This window comes from Anas acuta, chromosome 14 (assembly GCF_963932015.1).
Source record: "Anas acuta chromosome 14, bAnaAcu1.1, whole genome shotgun sequence".
Taxonomy (NCBI): domain Eukaryota; kingdom Metazoa; phylum Chordata; class Aves; order Anseriformes; family Anatidae; genus Anas; species Anas acuta.
Genome location: NC_088992.1, coordinates 19,406,669 through 19,424,604, shown reverse-complemented (window position 1 = coordinate 19,424,604; position 17,936 = coordinate 19,406,669). Strand labels below are relative to the sequence as shown.

At 43.3% G+C, this 17,936-nt stretch overlaps 1 long non-coding RNA gene across 5 annotated transcripts in view; it reads left to right on the top strand.

The window, feature by feature from the left end:
• LOC137864205 (uncharacterized) overlaps positions 1–11,993 on the top strand; it is a 49,941-nt gene extending 37,948 nt beyond the window's left edge. For 3 of the 5 annotated variants that reach the window (XR_011101371.1, XR_011101370.1, XR_011101369.1), the window contains one exon: positions 4,787–11,993. This is a non-coding gene — a long non-coding RNA (uncharacterized lncRNA). The remainder of the gene's footprint in view (positions 1–4,786) is intronic. The other 2 variants (XR_011101372.1, XR_011101373.1) reach the window with 1 other exon arrangement.
• The last annotated feature ends 5,943 nt before the right edge of the window (positions 11,994–17,936 follow it).

Here is a 17,936-nt window from a genome sequence, read left to right as displayed (position 1 = left end):
AAGAGCAGGAGACTTGTGCGATTATGTGCCAAAATGGATGTGGGCAAGATGCCTAGCATGTGGTAGGGGGCTTGAGAAATTGCTCGAGATGTGCAGCCAGCCCTGGCACATCTCTTGAATGAGAACCATCTTTTTTTGCTGGGTTAATCTATCATACTTGAAAAATTCCAAAAGGCTGTATCTTTCCCTCTAACTATCTTTATCATTTTAATTTAAAAGCTTTTTAAAATTATTACCCAAATAAATGATAAGTAGTAACAGGGTAAACTGCTCTGAGCTCTCCTTTAGTGCAAACAATGCAAAGCGACTGTGTTCTATTTACAGAAAATTAATGAACATAAAAAAGATGAACTGCATGTCATTCTGGTGATTGTAAGTTGTTTTTCATGCAATGAGGTTTGCAGTTTTATATATTAAATTCTGGGACAAAAGAAACATCTCTGCAATATTAATAGTTGTAATATATGATTTTATGTGAAAGGAATAGAAATAACATTTATTTTATTTAATGAAGACTAATGAAGTTGTTATGATCTTTCCATTACAGTTTCAACAAGTTTTTCTAATCAGGAAGATCCTGCTTTCTGAGAGCTAATTTTTCATTTTAAGTGTCTAAAATGCCAGCAGAATAGTGAAATGCAGAAGCAGTATTATAGGATGCTAGAAATCTTTGAGTTCTAATGGGAAATTGATGCATTTCAGGGTTTTTGTTTTGGTTAAAAGAAAAAAGCTCAGGCTGCCTTAGAAAAGTTTGCTTTTTTATTGGTGCTTTATTGATTAGATAAACATGGCAGACACAGGCAGAGACTTTAGCTGGATGGCAAAAATGGTCTGTTTCCTGAATCTGGTCAGGGCAGGATACTGTGCAGTTTAAAATAAAGGACAGGGTGTTGAGAAATGTAGAGACTGAAAGAGGTAATCACTGCGGGTCCTCCAGAGGCACTGAAATCAGCAACATTTCTTTGAAAAGTACCCTTGGCTCTTCAAGCCGAGGTTAAGTCTGCAAATATTGGAAAGCAATTAGGACCAAATTTGGGGAGGGTATTTGTCTTTCAATTCGCAAAGCAGCATGGCTGAAGGGACCTGGATGTTTTAGGGATGACGGGGATGTCATAGATCTGGACAACTGTGTACATGGTGGTAATATCTATAAAGGCATTGACAATCCCTCTGGTGTGGACATTTAAACAAGTTCATAGGCAGGAGAGGGTGCGTAAGGCAGCAGGGCCGGAGCTCCTTAAGTGGGGAAATAATTTAAATCTGGGCAAATAAGCCAGTAAAAGAAATGTGGAGGAAGGGAAAAAGGAGAGCTCTGTCCTTCTGTTGGCACCTGCAACTACGCTCCTGGAAACACTGTGGAAATGCCCAGAGAGTCCTTGCTTGCTATTGGGACTCTTCTATGTGGACCTCTCCCATATTGCTCCGTAAGCTGCTGTGTTTCAGATCATGTGCAACAGCGTTGCTTTCAGAAGGAAAAAGAAAAAAAAAAAAAAGTAGAAGTTTCCCAGAAGTGTGTTATCTTAATTTCTGTTATATATATCTGATGCTGTGTTGGTGCTGCTACATAAATCTGCTGTCTAACACCTTCTCATACCATTATTGGGTTGTTGAGCCTTCAACATTTCTCACACCTGACAGCTTCTTAGAATGCATCAATTATTTTCCTACCTGTGTTCACGGTTTTGCTGTCATCTGGGGAAAAAAAAAAAAAAAGTGGAGGGGGGAGGGCAGAGAAAAGAAAAGAAAGGATTGATTTTACTTTTGGTTTAAATTGAAGAGCTGGTCATTTATAGCCTTTATATAAGCACAAACATGATAACTACCAGATACAATGGTGAAATCTGAACTGGGGAACTGCTACTTTCAGACTTGCAGGTGTGAAGCAGAAGCAGGACAACAAGCTCACGGTGAACATAATAGGAAAATAACACTGCCTGTTATTGCCATTTCTAGCTACACTGATGCACTGGAGCACACATATACACCCATGGATACAGACTGAAAATGTTTCTGTCCTATAATATTTTATTGTTATACAGTGGGTAAAATTTCCAGGCATCAGTTATCAGAAATGACTGGCTTTTCTCCCATTTGCCCTTTTGTTCCATAGCAATTTGATTTGATTTTATAGAACCTTTGCCATATGCCTTGTGTCTCAGCAGCTTTTCATTTACCTGCTCTGAGCATTAGACACTATCTCTCTTCCAGCTTAACACTGGAATGAAAAGCAGGAGGTGGCAGGTCAGCGAGACCTTCATGGCACCTCTTGCTGTCCCCTGTTTTTCTGGAAAGGCACCATGTCATGTAATAACAGATAGGTTCTTGTCATGCTTACTCAGAAGTTCTGATGTCTCACCAGCCTTTAAAACAAACAAATAAACAACAACACCACAAAAAAACCTAAGGCTTCTTGTCCCCCTATTTACTTTGTGCTTTTCCTCAGCAGTGTTACCCACACATCTACTTAACTTCTTTCTTGCCCTTGCATGCATAAAATAGAAAGCTGTCTATTTTAATAAGTACAGACTTTTCTGCCTAATTGAGATTAACATGATGAACCTGGGTGGCTTTCAGGAATTGCTAATCTCTCTTTGCTGGGTCAGGTTTTGATTAGTTATTTTAACACTTCCATATTTGCAGTGCAACGTCATGGGACAGACCTATTTATGCTGTCCTGCCCTTCAAGGGAGCCTGAGAGAGAAAAAAAAGCATGCACACACGCTCCATCTATCTCCCTCGGGTTTACATCCTTTGTCAGACTCTGGTGTTAGCCAGAACTGTGTCCTTGTGCCGTCAGGAACCATTGTGACCCAGGCCCTTCCTCGTGCCTGCTTGGGTGATGCTAGAGGCCTGCAGGCCTTGCTGCCCTCTGGGTAAAATGCTGCCATGAAATGACTCCAGAGGAGGTAGATAATACACTAATTTTGCAGTGGTTACCACTACCAGGAACCTTTGGCAAGTCACCCTTGCCCGTGCCCTGGCCACCCCCAGAAACACAAGGGGGTTTCTAGATCTGCCCCACTGACCACAAGTGGTGTGTTATTTCTTTTTCACACTGAAGCTGTTCATAGGTGGTGAGGGGTGACCGTGCTCTCCCTCATAAAGCTCCAGGTGCGGGGCCCCAGGTGGAGCAGCACTGTGACCTCTAGGCCGCACCGTGCTCCCTGCAGGCCTCGCTTGGCCTCGGCCTTACTGCAGCCTCCAGCGGCTGGAGCCCAGGGCCCTGGGGAGCAGGACGGGCACCAGGAGAACTCTGGCCTGCACCGCTGCTCCCCAGGCTCTTGGGCCCAGGGCGGGAAGAAATGGGAGCCAGGGGGAAACACGAGAATGATTTACGTGCCTTTGTTTTTTGCACAAATCTTGACCTAAAAAGGGCTCAGCTGTCACTCCATTTGGCAACAGCAAATAATTATGTAAAGGAAAACATCACTGTACTTTTGACTTTGCTGCTTGTCGTATCGGTCGGAGACCGATAGATGGACCACTTGGACTATGTGAGGTAGTCACAAGGGGGGGTACTGCGCAAAGCTCGAAGGGCTTCTCTGGCTCCAGCTAAGCTCGTTATTTTTTCCCCGAAAAATAGAGTGAGAATTGAGAAGGAGAGAGAAAATTAGCAGGAGAAAAAGCTACTCCTCTTTGTTGAATAGACAGTTTAATTTATTCCTGAGCACAATGTACCTGAAGAATGATAAGAAACAACTTTGATATCATGTTAATAAATAAAAAAGAGGTTATATAACCTAATTTTCTCTGGCTCTTACAGCAGTTTCTATTTTATCAGCTTTCATTTAACCAGAGCAAAATTAATAAGATGGGAAAAGTAGGGCTACCTGAAATACTACAAGATTTCTTAAAAAGAATGTGTCTTTAAGCTTATTATTTTGTGTGCAGGTTGCTGCGTGGCTCCTCAGGAGGGCTCATCTATAGGAAAAGCTGGTGTTGGCCAAATGACACCAGGGATTGTCCTGAGGTCCCATGGTGGAGCGAGCTGGCCCCCTCATCTGGGGGCTGGTGTGGAGGATGCGTCTTGGACATGGGGACAGCAGGGGAGGAAAAACGTCCCTGGCACCCCAGCCTTGCCACAGGGCAAACTCATGCTCCCAAGCATTGCAACCTTCCCCAGCTCAAATCATGCCCTCAGCTCCCTCCAATATACTGGGTCTCCTTTCACTCCCATGCTCCTACACTGTGCAGGTTTGGGCAACTTCCCTGCCATTTTTGTCTCTTTGCAGATGCTGCAGGTGCAGCCCCCAGAACTGTTCCCTGCTGGCAGGTGGCTGGCAAGTGGCTGCACCTTCCCTGCAGATGGGCACACTGAGGAGCCCGGAAAAGTGACTGGGGATTTTTTTTTTATTATTATTATTATTTTTATTTTTTAAGCTTGCCAGAGCATGGTTGTGGTCATTCAGGTGAATAGAAGGACTACAGACTACAGTGTTGAAGAAAGATGCTGTAATTGCTTGTTGTTCTTCCCATAGGAGCCGTGATAAACCATGGTAAGAGTCCAAAATTTCAAAGGCAGCCGATTAAAATGGATTAAACGGATTTACTCTATGTGAGAGCACAACAAGCCCTTTAGTTAGTAATTTCCTTTCATGCACCCATCTGGTTACCCAGGAACAAATAGTAAGGAGACAAATAGTAAGGAGAAAAGAAAACAAAAGATTAAATAAGCAGGTTTTTTGTTGTTTTGTTTTTCTGTTTTTTTTTTTTTTTTTTTTTGTTTTGTTTTGTTTTGTTTTGTTTGTTTGTTTTGATTTACAGATTTCTATTCTGTTTCATTTAGAAATGGACCAATACTACAGCTGCAACTAGAGGAGATTATGACACCTACTCTCTTCCCTGAAGTGTCTGACCTTCACAAGCCAGAACACAAAGCCCATCAGTCTGACACCAGCTGAAGGTGGCTTCAGGTATGGCTTCAGAATTTTGGCTCTGGATGCATTTTAACATCAGTCTGGAAGGACCAGAGGATACAAGGGTTTAGGTATAAAATTCATTTTTTTAAAAAAAAAAAAAAAAAGTATTGGTAGGTATTTTTTTTTTTTTTTTTTTTGTCTCTTGTCACACTGCAAATGGGGGTGTACATGTAGAAAAAAAACAAACAAACAAACCACAAAACAACAGCAACAAAACAACAACAAAAACCTGTAAGGAATCTTCATTTGCAGCAGTTTTACTTTTGATAAGTACAGCTAACACTAATCCAATGAGGAAGGTGTCATTGCCTTCTAATTAACTGGAGGGTGAGGGCAAGGGGGAATTACATTAATGTGGAAGCAGCCTGCAAAGTTGCTGCATGCTACAATAAAATATTTTGCACTAGAATTTTCTGAGAGGCTTAAATTAGCCAGTGAAAGGTAGAAGGTCCTACACACTTCAGCTTCTACTCGTGTTGTGTTGTGCTTTTCTGCCCTTCTCCTTGGGCTGAGTTTAAACGCTCCTGGTGACAAGAAGCCCTGATGTCATGAGTGACTGGGAGCTGGCTTGGCTCCTCCAGATGACAATGCCCGTCTGTCAGCCACTAGTCCCAGGGCTCAAATAACTCTTGCAATCGTCTAACATGGATCTAAGCCTCTTATTTTACATGTTATAACCATGCAGCTGGAAGCAAACATATATGCAAGTCGCACATCAATAAACAGTGACTAATGCGACCTGATTCCTTTGGCATTAGGCATTTATACTGGTATATTTTTGTACATTGCAAATACAAAATGGGAATGGCAAAATAAATTAGACAATATTAGAGGTTTTGTCACTACATATACTTTTTTTTTTCTTTTTTTTTTTTTTTTTTTCAAGAGGAGGAAATTCTTTGGTTGTGCAGCATGTTGAGAGGTGCTAGGCTTAGAGAGGCAATGAGTGCTTTTGACTTGCTTCCTGCAGCCTTTATTGTTGTCACACCACTCTAATAATGCAAAAACTTGAGTGTGTGTGGTTCAGCCAGTTGTTACATAGTTCTCTCTTTGGACCTTTATGTGCCAGTCTTAGTGTTTGTCCCAAAGCACCATGTGACACACAGATACAGGGTTACACTCCGACCCTTCCTCGAGCACTCCTGCTGTCAGGCCAAGGGCACCTATGGCCTGAAATGTCTGAGACATTGACTGAGACATTGACTGAAACAGGCTGGGGGGCATTCCTCCTGTCAGAGCTATGCTGCAACATAACTGTTGTAGCTGATTTGCCTTCACTTTGCCAACAAGCTTTCCACCTCAAATAAAATAATGCCATAGCATAGCAATCAGCAGATATGCTTTGCTCTAGATTGTGGAATTGGAATATATTGCAGATGGTATTTACTTAAAAGACAAGTAAATTTTTATTTCTGTCTCTGCTTGGAGCAGACCTAATTAAAAGCCAGGCAGAGTGTTTTATTCTTCACTTGATATATTACAATTAGTGGCAACATCTGTGCTGCATGATTTATTATTTGTGTGCAATGTTGTAAAATAGTTTCCCAACATTATAACCTGGTGCACAAAATAAATAAATAAATAAACAACATTAAAATTATAATCTAATTTGTAGTAAGATAATGTAAAAGAATGCAATATAATTTCTTGTGTTTAAACTGTCTTTCTTATCCCATTCCAGCAGTCCACGGAAACTGTTCTGGGGTGAAGTGGGGGGGACTTTTCACCATGTATAATGGTCTGTTAAATACAGGCTGCAACTTCAGCTGAACTTAGTTTTGGGACATTGGAACTGGAGAAATGCCCCACGGACATCCTTGAATCAACAAGATTTGAGCCAAACAAGACTTCAGGGTATCATAGTCACCGCCCTGAGTCACACAGGGAACAAGGTCTGTCTCTGTACCTTACACTATGTGGTGGGGATAGCACCTAAAGAAGTAATAACTCTTCTGGCATAACATAATAATTTATCACAGCTTTTCATCCCCAGTAGCTACCTAATGCAGAACACGGTGGGAGTCCTCTTTGCCAGGACAAGATAAAAAGACTGCTCACTGCCATGCAAGTGTCCAACTGTAGTGATCTTTCTTCTGCACTGGTGTTGCATTCAGCCCCTCTCTCCCTTTCCACTTATCTCCCACCTCAGCCAAATTATTAAGTATTGCCGTTCACTTCCATCTATCCATGTGTTAAATCCCAGGGGTGGTTACATCCTCCTGAGAGGCACAGTGATTCCAAAAGACCCTTAGTCTGCACTTCAATGTACACGGCCGGGAAGGTAAAGAAACATGGGAGCTGGAGTAGCTGCTTATCCTGTAGTCTGCAGTATGAGCTCTACTTATCCACTGAGTGACTCACACTGTTAGGAGACTAATTAAGAAGAGGAATACCTCTGTGTGTATTATAAATAGCCCAAAGGAGGACATAGCCTATTTCAGGACAAAGTCAAAGGAAGAGCTTAATCATTGTCATTGGCAGCTTAAATCAGCCGGTGTGACTTTGCCCAGAGGAGTGCAGGAATAGCTGCGAAGAGAAACTCCTTCTGGGTGCTTTGCTGCTGGTTCTCCTTCTCTGCAGCTGTCTTACCTGACTTAAACTCCAGCCTGGCATCAATAATGCAATGTCAGCATGTTAGCAGACATGCTGTGAATAAGCTTGTGGCCAAGATACTTCAGATCATGTATGTTTAATCTTGGGGCGATGGATTTGGATGGTGTACAAGGGAGTAGCCTTTTTTGCCACTGCAGCCGAGTTTATCAGGGGCTGTGAACTGATCTGAGCCACTAGATGCCAGAAGTATGGCCCTGCAGCTGGCAAGCAGAAGTGGAGACACATCAATAGCAGGCCTCTTTTGGAAAAAAAAAATAAATTAATACTCCCCCCCACTTCCCCCCCCCCCCCCCCCCGCAATTCCCCTTCCTCCCCCCACCCTGCTGTTAGCCTGGAGATATTCAATGAGAATTTTTCTACTTTTGTGTGCTTTTAACCTTAGCTGTGAGCTGTTTCTCCAGCTCTGAGGGTTGATTGCCTTTCCAATTCAACTTAAGCTGGCAGAATATCTTTGTACAGGCCATTACAACCACCAGTCATCTAAATTACATAATTTGCATTGATTTAATTAATACAAAGAGTTTTTATCCATTTAGAACAGATTTTCTGTTGCTGTTGTGCACACACTTGGGGACAAAGTGATGTCAGGCTTTCTTTTGCCTTCCAGACATCTCCATCCCCACTGTGGGGCTCGCGTGTCAGTGCAGCATGTCAGAACACAGGAAGATATGTGACTATGCAATCACCTCAAATGTGCATTTCCCACCCACAAGCAATCATTCTAATAATGTTATATTTTCTTAGCATGCTTGCTACTTTTCTCCTATTGATAAGATGAAATATAAATACCTGCTGCTGTGACATAATCACTAAAGAAATATTAAACTGGAACTCATAATCTCATCAACCTATGGACTGTAAAGTAGTAATACAACAAATTGAAGTATTTTCCTCCAAAGTGAAGCCTTTTGGCTCCCAAGTGGAACCCTCCCAGCTTTGCTTCAGCATCACTTTTATCCACAGTTAGTGGATAAAAAAGTAGGAAATTGTACTTAATTGTGTCAGTGAAAGAGGGTTGAATTAAGAAAGGGATTTTTTTTTTTTTTTTTTGATGATAGGGATATTTTCTATTACAGATGGAAGGTGGAACTGAAAACTCTGGAAAGCCAGATCGAATGCCATACAGATAGATTCCCTCAGAGATTAATTAGGTTTTCAGGAAAAAAAATAAATCAAACTGTGTTTTTCACTGTTTCTTTTGCTAGATCCCATATTATGCTCTTGGCAATCCCAAGGGGAAGTCTCTGCTGCTGTCTGTCTCAATCTACTTTGTTCTCTTGCCCTCTGTTCAGTCCCAGGCTGCTTCTGCCTAACAAGAGTGCAAAGAGATGATAACAAAAAAACCTCACTGCCTATGGGGAACAGCTATCGTTATGGGACATGATCACTTTACCTTTTATTACACTCTGTACTGAGGCAGCAAGACTATTGCTGTTCAGTTCTTTGCACTGCAATCTGCATTGTTCGGTGATGTTAGGACAAAATGAGTTACTCCTTCTTGCTCATTAAAAATATCTTGTGTCTGGAAGGGAGCTAGGAAAGAAGGGAGAGAGAGAAAGCGCCATTATGAGCATGAATAGCCTCTCTGATCTGGCTTGGTTTCACCCTAGCCTGTGGAGTAGAAAATGTTCTGACTGGCTGCAGCAGAGCCAGAATTCAATAGCTTTTAATTACCATCAGTCATTATATATGTTTGTTATATAGCCAGCATAAGAAAAACTCAATAAAATTCTTGTTTCATGAAGCTATGGGAACTCTGGAGCATAAATAAATGGTGTTGGACCTCATGGCACATGACACATCTTCTTAAGGGGGAAACAATTCATATTTAACTACTGTAGCAGTAACAGTGCTTTTATTTTAGACACCTACTGCACACTGACACTAACCCACTGTGCAGACCTGACACGCAGAGCTGGCACATACCCGTGTGCCATCAAACCTGCCACACTGTGCTGGATGTGGTGTCTCAACTCTGCTCATCACTTGGTTGCAATGAGAAAGAGTGATCAAGACAGAAATGCAAATTATATAACACTCAGAGAATATACAATGTCTTCAATTATGTTTGTTTGAATGAATTTGGGAATAAAATCTGCAAGAAGTGTAGTGCTGCTGGCCCTCCTGTAGAAGAAGGAATGGCGAGGCAGCCTGCTGGGTTTACGAAGGATGCACAAAGCCCTGTTTCCCCTGCACAGCAGGCTCAGGTGTGAAGCGTCACTGGCTTTTTTATGGCTCCACAAGTGGCTGTTGGGGGCAGCTTGCTCTGAGAAAGTCCTGCCGTGAGCTTCGGCTTGTGCTCCTGGCTGCATTCATGCTGCAGCTTTGCAACGCAGCGTGCAACCAAGACATGGTATGTAAGTCTCTCACAGGAATCAGCTCCTCGGTCCGTCCTTTCTTTTTTCTGCCCTTCTTCCTGGTCCTGTCAGATGCACTCACCCCTGTGGGAGCTGGAGGAGCCCAGCACAATGAGTGCCTGAATGCTAGAGAAGAAACCATGAAATATGACATTTATTTCAGGCTGCTGAGAGAGGGATAGCTGTGCTGCCTGTTGTGATGTTTAACAAAATGTCTGTCTGTCCTGTGTCAGCAAACACCAAAGGTAACCACCTGTTCCTGTCCATCTGTCCTGGCTGAGCAGCCCAAGCCAGATATCCAGCCAGGTCTTAGGTCACCTAGCACCTCTTTTTCTTGGAGGCTGAAGAAACCACAGCCCTCCCAGAAGCAGAAGAAAGTCTCACTGCCTGACCTACATCATGGTCAGGTTTTCTGGCTGTTCCTGCTGGCAGTTCTGCCCAGGTAACTGGAAGCTTCTTCCTCTTACACTCAAAGGGAAAGGAAGGGAAAAAACTGACTGGGACATGTGCTTTATCAACATATAGAAAAGAAGTTGGTTGGTGCCAGACAAGCCAGCAGACACCCATCCTGCCCCACAGATATACAAGTGAGGTATCCATGAAGATTAAGAAACAAAATTTAAGAAAAAGTTAAGTTCTGCACTTGCCTGGTTTGTGACCCGTATATATGCACCGACCTGCCTGCCCTTTCCCTCTCTCCATGGCATCACCACCATGCTGGGAAGGGAGCAGGGGGACTTGTTTGCCCTGGTATCAACCAGAGATATGCCTCTGAAAAACAAGGCAGCCAGGACATCACTTGTGTCTCCACTGGGTGCAAACAAGGGGCGCTGCTGGCCCCAGGGTGTGTGTGTGTGTGGGGGGGGGTGTGTGTGTGTGTGTGTCTGTGTGTGTGTGTGTGTGTGTGTGTGTGTGTGCGTGCGCATGTGCTGCTCTCCAACAGCAAAGCATCCAGCCTGCTGAAGCTCAGTTTTAAAGCAGGTTAAGCCTAAGAATCACAGGAGACGAGGAAAAGAGAAATGAAAGGTTTAGGGGGTAGAACCATTGCCAAATTTCTGTAAAATATTTTTTTCCACTCTCACTGCTATTAAAGTCATTTTTTTCTTTAACACTCAAAGCAATTCCTCTTTTCCAGGCTTAGATTTGATTTAAAGTGCTGTTAGCTCAGTTTTGGATTAGCTGGTTCAGACAAGCCTCCAGGCAGATCCCATTAGCACCCACTCTTCCCCCACCTTGTGAAGCCTTCATGTGACCTGCAGGGCTGGAGCTGAGACAGGCAGAGCCTGCAGCTGCGAGCACCCACGTAGGGCCCAACAGGCTCACCCACAGAGGCCACGTAGGTAAAGACAAAATACAAATGACTAGGCAGTGCACTGCATATGTGCCCCCTCATCTCTTTTTCTAGGATGTTTACATCTATTTCCCTTACTTTTAGCAAATGTGACGATACATTACATGCCTGATAATCCTTTGAAAAGTTCCTCATCTAGTTACTAACATTTTTCTTTCTTTGAAAGCTTGTAATTGTAATACACAATAAATGTTTGTTCATTGTCTTTTGTATTATAAAAACAAGGAGTTCTGTTTGAGGAACGGGAGTTGTGAAAACTCCCTGCTGAAGTAAGGAGCTGTATAATGCTTGGCTAGACACTATGAAAATTCTTTTGCTTAATGTAACAAAAAAGAGAACCCCCCTCCCCTTCTCTCCTTCTGCATCTCAGTTGTCTCTTTTGTTTAAAGACACTGCTGCAAAGCTCATGTAACCATCTCCTGATAAGTTGCTAAACTAGCGTATCAACACCCTGCCTTCCTGTCTCACGCTGGGCCAACATGAGCAAATAAAAAAAAAGTTGAACCACAACGCCGAGGAAGACTACGGCCTTCATCTTCACGACCACCAGAGGGACAGAGACGACCCCCTAGCAACAGCGCGCGCAGCCGCAGAATATACCAGGATGTGCTGCGTAATCCTGAAATCACCAAGATATAAAAAGGGACCCTGGCGGGGGTGAGGTGCGCACCGTTGGTGGAGCCGAGACTCCCCGGCTGCCCAGCGCTGTTTTGCTTGCTGTTGCTTACTCAATAAATTCCTTTCTATTATTAATGCAATGCTCTCTGAAAATTAATTAAGGGGGCAACTTATAACAATAATGAGGCCAGCTGTGTCCTGGGGTGCATCAAGAATGGCATTGCTAGCCTGTTGAGGGAAGGGATTGTCCCATGCTGGTGCAGCCTCACCTCGAGTACTGTGTGCAGTTTTGGGCACCACAGCATAGAACTATAAAACTATTAGAGAGCATTCAAAGGTGGTGAAGGGTCTGGAGGGGAAAGCATATGAAGAGCGGCTGAGGTCCCTTGATTTGTTTGGCCCAGAGCAGAGCAGGCCGAGGGGAGGCCTCATGGCAGCCTGCAGCTCCCTCACAGGGGAGCGGAGGGGCAGGTGCTGAGCTCTGCTCTCTGGGGACAGCGACAGGACCCGAGAGAATGGCATGGAGCTGGGACAGAGGAGCGTCAGGCTGGGTGTTAGAAAAAGCACTGAGAGGGTTGTCGGGCACTGCAACAGACTCCCTGTGGCTGTTGTCACAGCACCAAGCCTGCTGGACTTCAAGAACTGTTTGGACAGTGCTATCAGAAATCAGAAATACGGTTGATTTTTAGGTAGTGCTCTGTGGAGCCGAGAGTAGGACTCCATGATCCTTGTGGGTCCCTTCCAGCTTGGGATATTCTATTCTATGAAGTCAAATACAACCTAGAAAACCACTGCAAGGGACACTATTTTCAGCTGTGCCATGGAGGGCCTAGGCCTCCTTCTGTGAGGTTGGACTGCTCAAGACTCTTCCTTATAAATTATTAGGTCTAATTTAGCTTTTATTATTTTGGTTTTTCCTAATTTTAATGTATACACCAAAGGCACTGGCTGATTGACATGATGCTGCCCACAGCCAATGCATTAGCTGAAATTAGACTAAGTTTTGCTGACCATCCTTTCTATTAATTCTGGTTAAGCTCTTCCATGTACAGAGAAAGATATGCTCCATCCAGGCACTTTGGCAGCAGTATTTCAATATGAAGTTACTGCATTTCAACACTAGAGAAATGGAACTGTTTGTAGGAAGATGCATACTGCTGCTTGTGGCTACAGCTGGAATTAGGGACTGTGGTCAGCATTCACAGAAGTATAATGGAGTTTTGGTGTAGAATGATGTCAGAAAAAGAATGAAAGAGAAGTAGAATCCAGCTCCTCTGGCTGAATTGAGAGTTTATGGCAAAGCAGCTCAAATAAAAGGATATACTTTAATGTTTTTGTGACTGTCTTAACTCACAATACATCACACAGCTCTTGGGCGCAGGCAGTAGAGTCAGAATTAAGGCAGATTATGGTGCACCATGCAGCTTCATGCCTCAGGCTACAGGTGGTCTGGCAGAGCAGGGCAGGTGAACTTACTGAAGAATAAGGAGTTGTACATACTAAGAAACATTAAATAGTATGGGTGAAACATAATATAGGAATCTTTCCTCTCTGTTAACGTAAAAAACTAGAAAAACATGGAACTTACCAAAAAGTATAATAATAGTATAATAGTATGAAAGTATAACATATACATAGATAAATATGTATAAACTCATACATATATGTATATTAATCTTACATGTATGTATGTATATATTCAAAAGCAAAGATAGTGGAAATGCACACCATTGCTTCCAAGGGTTACAGTATTTTGTGACAGCTTAAATCCTCGCAACATATAACAGCCAGGATGAGAATTATTTTCCTTCTATATAGTGTTAATTTCTTAATGTCAAATATGATGCTTTTGACACTTATAAACAGTACTAATTTATAAATTAATTTATTTATAGACTTCTCTGTAGAGGTCAGCACCATCAAATCTAAATGCCTTTGAAAAGTTGCTAGGTGACAGTGTCATACCTCAGTCTGATGAAAAAATAAGAGCTTGTAATGTTGATGCAGTGACATTAACCAAACATTCTGCTTTCATTTTGATAGTTTTGTTTTGTTTTGTTTTTTAATCCTTGTAGGTTTGTTGTGAACTGCAAACAAGCTCAAATTACCCTTTTCACCAGTTATAACTTACTTCATAACTAAATGGGTTCATAAAGTTAATGAAAATTTTTCCATGTTGTTTTTATAGAAAGCAAAGTCAAATATTTGCATAAGCACAATATTCATAGCCCATTCCAGAAAAAGCAAACAAACAAACAAGAATTCCACCAAAACAACAACAGCAACAACAAAGTTTTCATACTACCTAACTTGAATTGCATTTATTGACAATGTTGCTAGTTCCTTGTTTTCCTGTCTGCACTGGAAAAGTGGTACAAATGACATGAAGAACATATCATCTTTGTAATGCTCATTCATGTTACAGAACCACAGAATCACAGATTGTCTAGATTGGAAGAGACCTCCAAGATCACTTAGTCCAACCTCTGACCTAACATTAACCAGTCCTCCGCTAAACCATATCCCTAAGCTGTACATCTAAACATCTTTTAAAGACCTCCAGGGATGGTGACTCAACCACTTCCCTGGGCAGCCTATTCCAGCGCCTAACAACCCTTTCAGTAAATCCTAATATCCAACCTAAACCTCCCCTGGTGCAACTTTAGCCCATTCCCTCTCATCCTGTCACCAGGCATGTGGGAGAATAGACCAACTGCCACCTCGCTACAGCCTCCTTTAATGTACCTATAGAGAGCAATAATGTTGCTCCTGAGTCTTCTCTTCTCCAGGCTGAACAAGCCCAGCTCCCTCAGCCGTTCCTCATAACATTTGTTCTCCAGACCCCTCACCATCTTCGTTGCCCTTCTCTGGACTTGCTCGAGCACCTCGATGTCCTTCTTGTAGTGAGGGGCCCAAAACTGAACACAGTACTCGAGGTGTGGCCTCACCAGAGCCGAGTACAGGGGGACATTCACTTCCCTAGCCCTGCTAGCCACACTGTTTCTTATACAAGCCAGGATGCTGTTGGCCTTCTTGGCCACCTGAGCACACTGCTGGCTCATATTCAGCCGACTATCAACCAATACTCCCAGGTCCTTCTCTGCCAGGCAGCTTTCCAACCACTCATGTCCCAGCCTGTAGCTCTGCTTGGGGTTATTGCACCCCAGGTGCAGGACCCAGCACTTGGCCTTGTTAAACTTCATGCAGTTGACCTCAGCCCATCGGTGCAGCCTATCCAGATCCTCCTGCAGAGCCTTCCTACCCTCGAGCAGATCGACACACGCACCTAACTTGGTGTTGTCTGCAAACTTACTGTGGGTGCACTCGATTCCAGATCATCCAGATCATCGATGAAGATATTAAAGAGGACCGGCCCCAGTACTGAGCCCTGGGGGACGCCACTAGTGCCCGGCCTCCAGCTGGATTTAACTCCATTCACCACAACTCTTTGGGCCCGGCATTTCTAACCCAACGAAGCGTACGCCAGTCCAAGCCACAAGCAGCCAGTATCTTGAGGAGAATGCTGTGGGAAACAGTGTCAAAAGCCTTGCTGAAGTCAAGGTAGACCACATCCACAGCCTTTCCCTCATCCACCAAGCATGTCACTTTGTCATAGGAGATCAGGTTCATCAAGCAGGACCTGCCTTTCATAAACCCAGACTGGGGTTGATTGCCTGGTTGCCCTGTAAGTGCTTTGTAAGCATGATGACACTCAGGATAATCTGCTCCATGAGCTTCCCTGGTACTGTGGTCAAACTGACAGGCCTATAGTTCCCTGGGTCTACCCTCTGGCCCGTCTTCTAGATGGACGTCATGTTTGCTAGCTGCCAGTCGACTGGGACCTCCCCTGATAGCCAGGAGTGCTGATAAATGATGGAAAGCAGCTTGGCCAGCTCCTCTGCCGGTTCTCTCAGTACCCTTGGGTGTATACCATTCAGCCTCATTGAGTTGCATACATCTAAGTGCTGTAGCAGGTCACCAACCATTTCCTCGTGGATTGTGAGGACCACATTCTGCCCCCCCATTCCCTTCCACCAGCTCAGGGAACTGGGTATCTAGAGAACAACTGCTCTTGCCACTAAAGACTGAGGCAAAGAAGGCATTAAGCACCTCAGTCTTTTCCTTGTCCCTTGTAACTAAGTTTCCCCCACATCCAGTAAAGGATGGGGATTCTCCTTAGTCCTCCTTTTTGTGTTAATATATTTATAAAAACATTTTTTTTTTTTTTTATCTTCAATGCCAGTAGCCAGTTTGAGCTCCAGATGAGCTTTGGCCTTTCTAATTCTGTCCCTACACATCCTTACAACATCCTTATAATCCTTCTGAGTGGCCTGCCCTATTTTCCAAAGATCATGAACCCTTTTTTCTTTCCTAAGCCATAGCTACAACTCTGTGTTCCGCCAGGCCGGTCTTCCACACTGGCTCGTCTTTGGGCACATGGGGACAGACCACTCCTGAGCTATTAAGATTTCCTTCTTGAGGAGTGCCCAGTCTTCTTGGACTCCTCTGCCCCTCAGAACCACCTCCCAAGGGACTCTTCCAAACAATGTCCTGAGCAGCTCAAAGTCTGCCCTCAGTGTTGCAGAAGACTAGTTAAAGCAACAAGTACAGTCAACCCAAGGTCCTGCACGCAAAGCAGAGGCATATGTGTGCACGTATGTGCTTGTGAACACAGGCCTGGGGAGTCAACTCTGACATCATCATTCCTTGATCAGACCAAGCATAATTTCTCCCAGCTCCTGGCAAGGAGCTGGGACCATAATAATAAATGGTACAGCTTTATGGTAGGGAAGAGGATGAAAACAGCCAACACCCTCTTATTGTTTCATATAATTTTCCTTCTTTTCATTTTTTTTCCTAAAACAAGCAAGCAAGCAAACAAAAAAACAATTTCCAGTTTCTTTCCTCCCTGTTTTGAAATGATGCCACAGTGACTCGAAGTGTTTCCATTTACGTGGGATTGGTGAGAATTGTTTCTAACAATTTCACTGCAGGTAGAAACCTACCGAGCTGGGAAATGTCTCTCAGTGGGGCTTGTCTGCAGTGAAATTGTGAGTTTGAAAAGGGACTGTTGATGGGCATTCAACGTTTTGGCTTGGCTCTAGCAATATTTTTGTGATTCAAATTGGCATTGATTTGAGATGTGTTCCTGTGCAGGGTAAACAATAGCTTAAAGCAGCTGTTAATTAGCTCAGCTCTGTTCTGTTCTTGCCTTTCATGTCTAGATACCTCCTTCAGAAATAAGGAGCAGAAGGAAAACATCTAAGCAGAAGAATCAGAAAGCAAAGAAAAGGAAATGGATGGGGATTGCAACTGAAAAATTAATGAGGAGAGACCTCATTTCACAAAGCTTATATAAATTTGGACTGCATCTGTGTGAGGAACAGTGACCCAGAAAGAGACATCTGTAAAAATTCAGGGCAAGGTGCAAAAGTTGGTACTGTCTTTCCCTCTGAGGCACACCTACATTCCATTCACACAGGGATCCCTTGCTCACAGTCACTGCAAGCTCATCTGTGAAGTTCCTACCTCATCTTCCCCTATGACAGGTCCTGGCTTAGGAAGTAGCAGTGCTCGCTCTCAATACTCATTGGGGTTGTTGCTGAGTCTAGACTGACTTTTCTGTGGGCTCAGAAGAGCTAGGCTTACTTTTATTTGGGGATATTAACCCCTCATTATGTGGCCTTTTTTTTTTTTTTTTTTTTTTCCCATCCAAGCAGAATACATAGATATTTGCCATTAGCTTGTGAACAAGATGAAACACTGCTTTTGCCTGGCTGGCTGCCTGACAAGAATTCCCTTTGTGGATTTATTTATTTATTTATTTTCCCCAAGTGAGCAGGTAAAAATCTCTGTTTGTGCATGTTAAGAGCTGCAGAAGCCTGCAGAAAGTCACTTGCTCTGAAAAAAAAATAAAATAAAAAAATGGCACCTAGATAGAACTAAAAAGAATGGGGAATAGCTCTCATTACTTTACAAACTAAACCCTCGATTAATGAGCATCTCCTTTCACAGCCAAACCCATCAGAAAACAACCTTTTCTACCCTGCATGCCAGGGCTGAGATTCTCACCCCAAA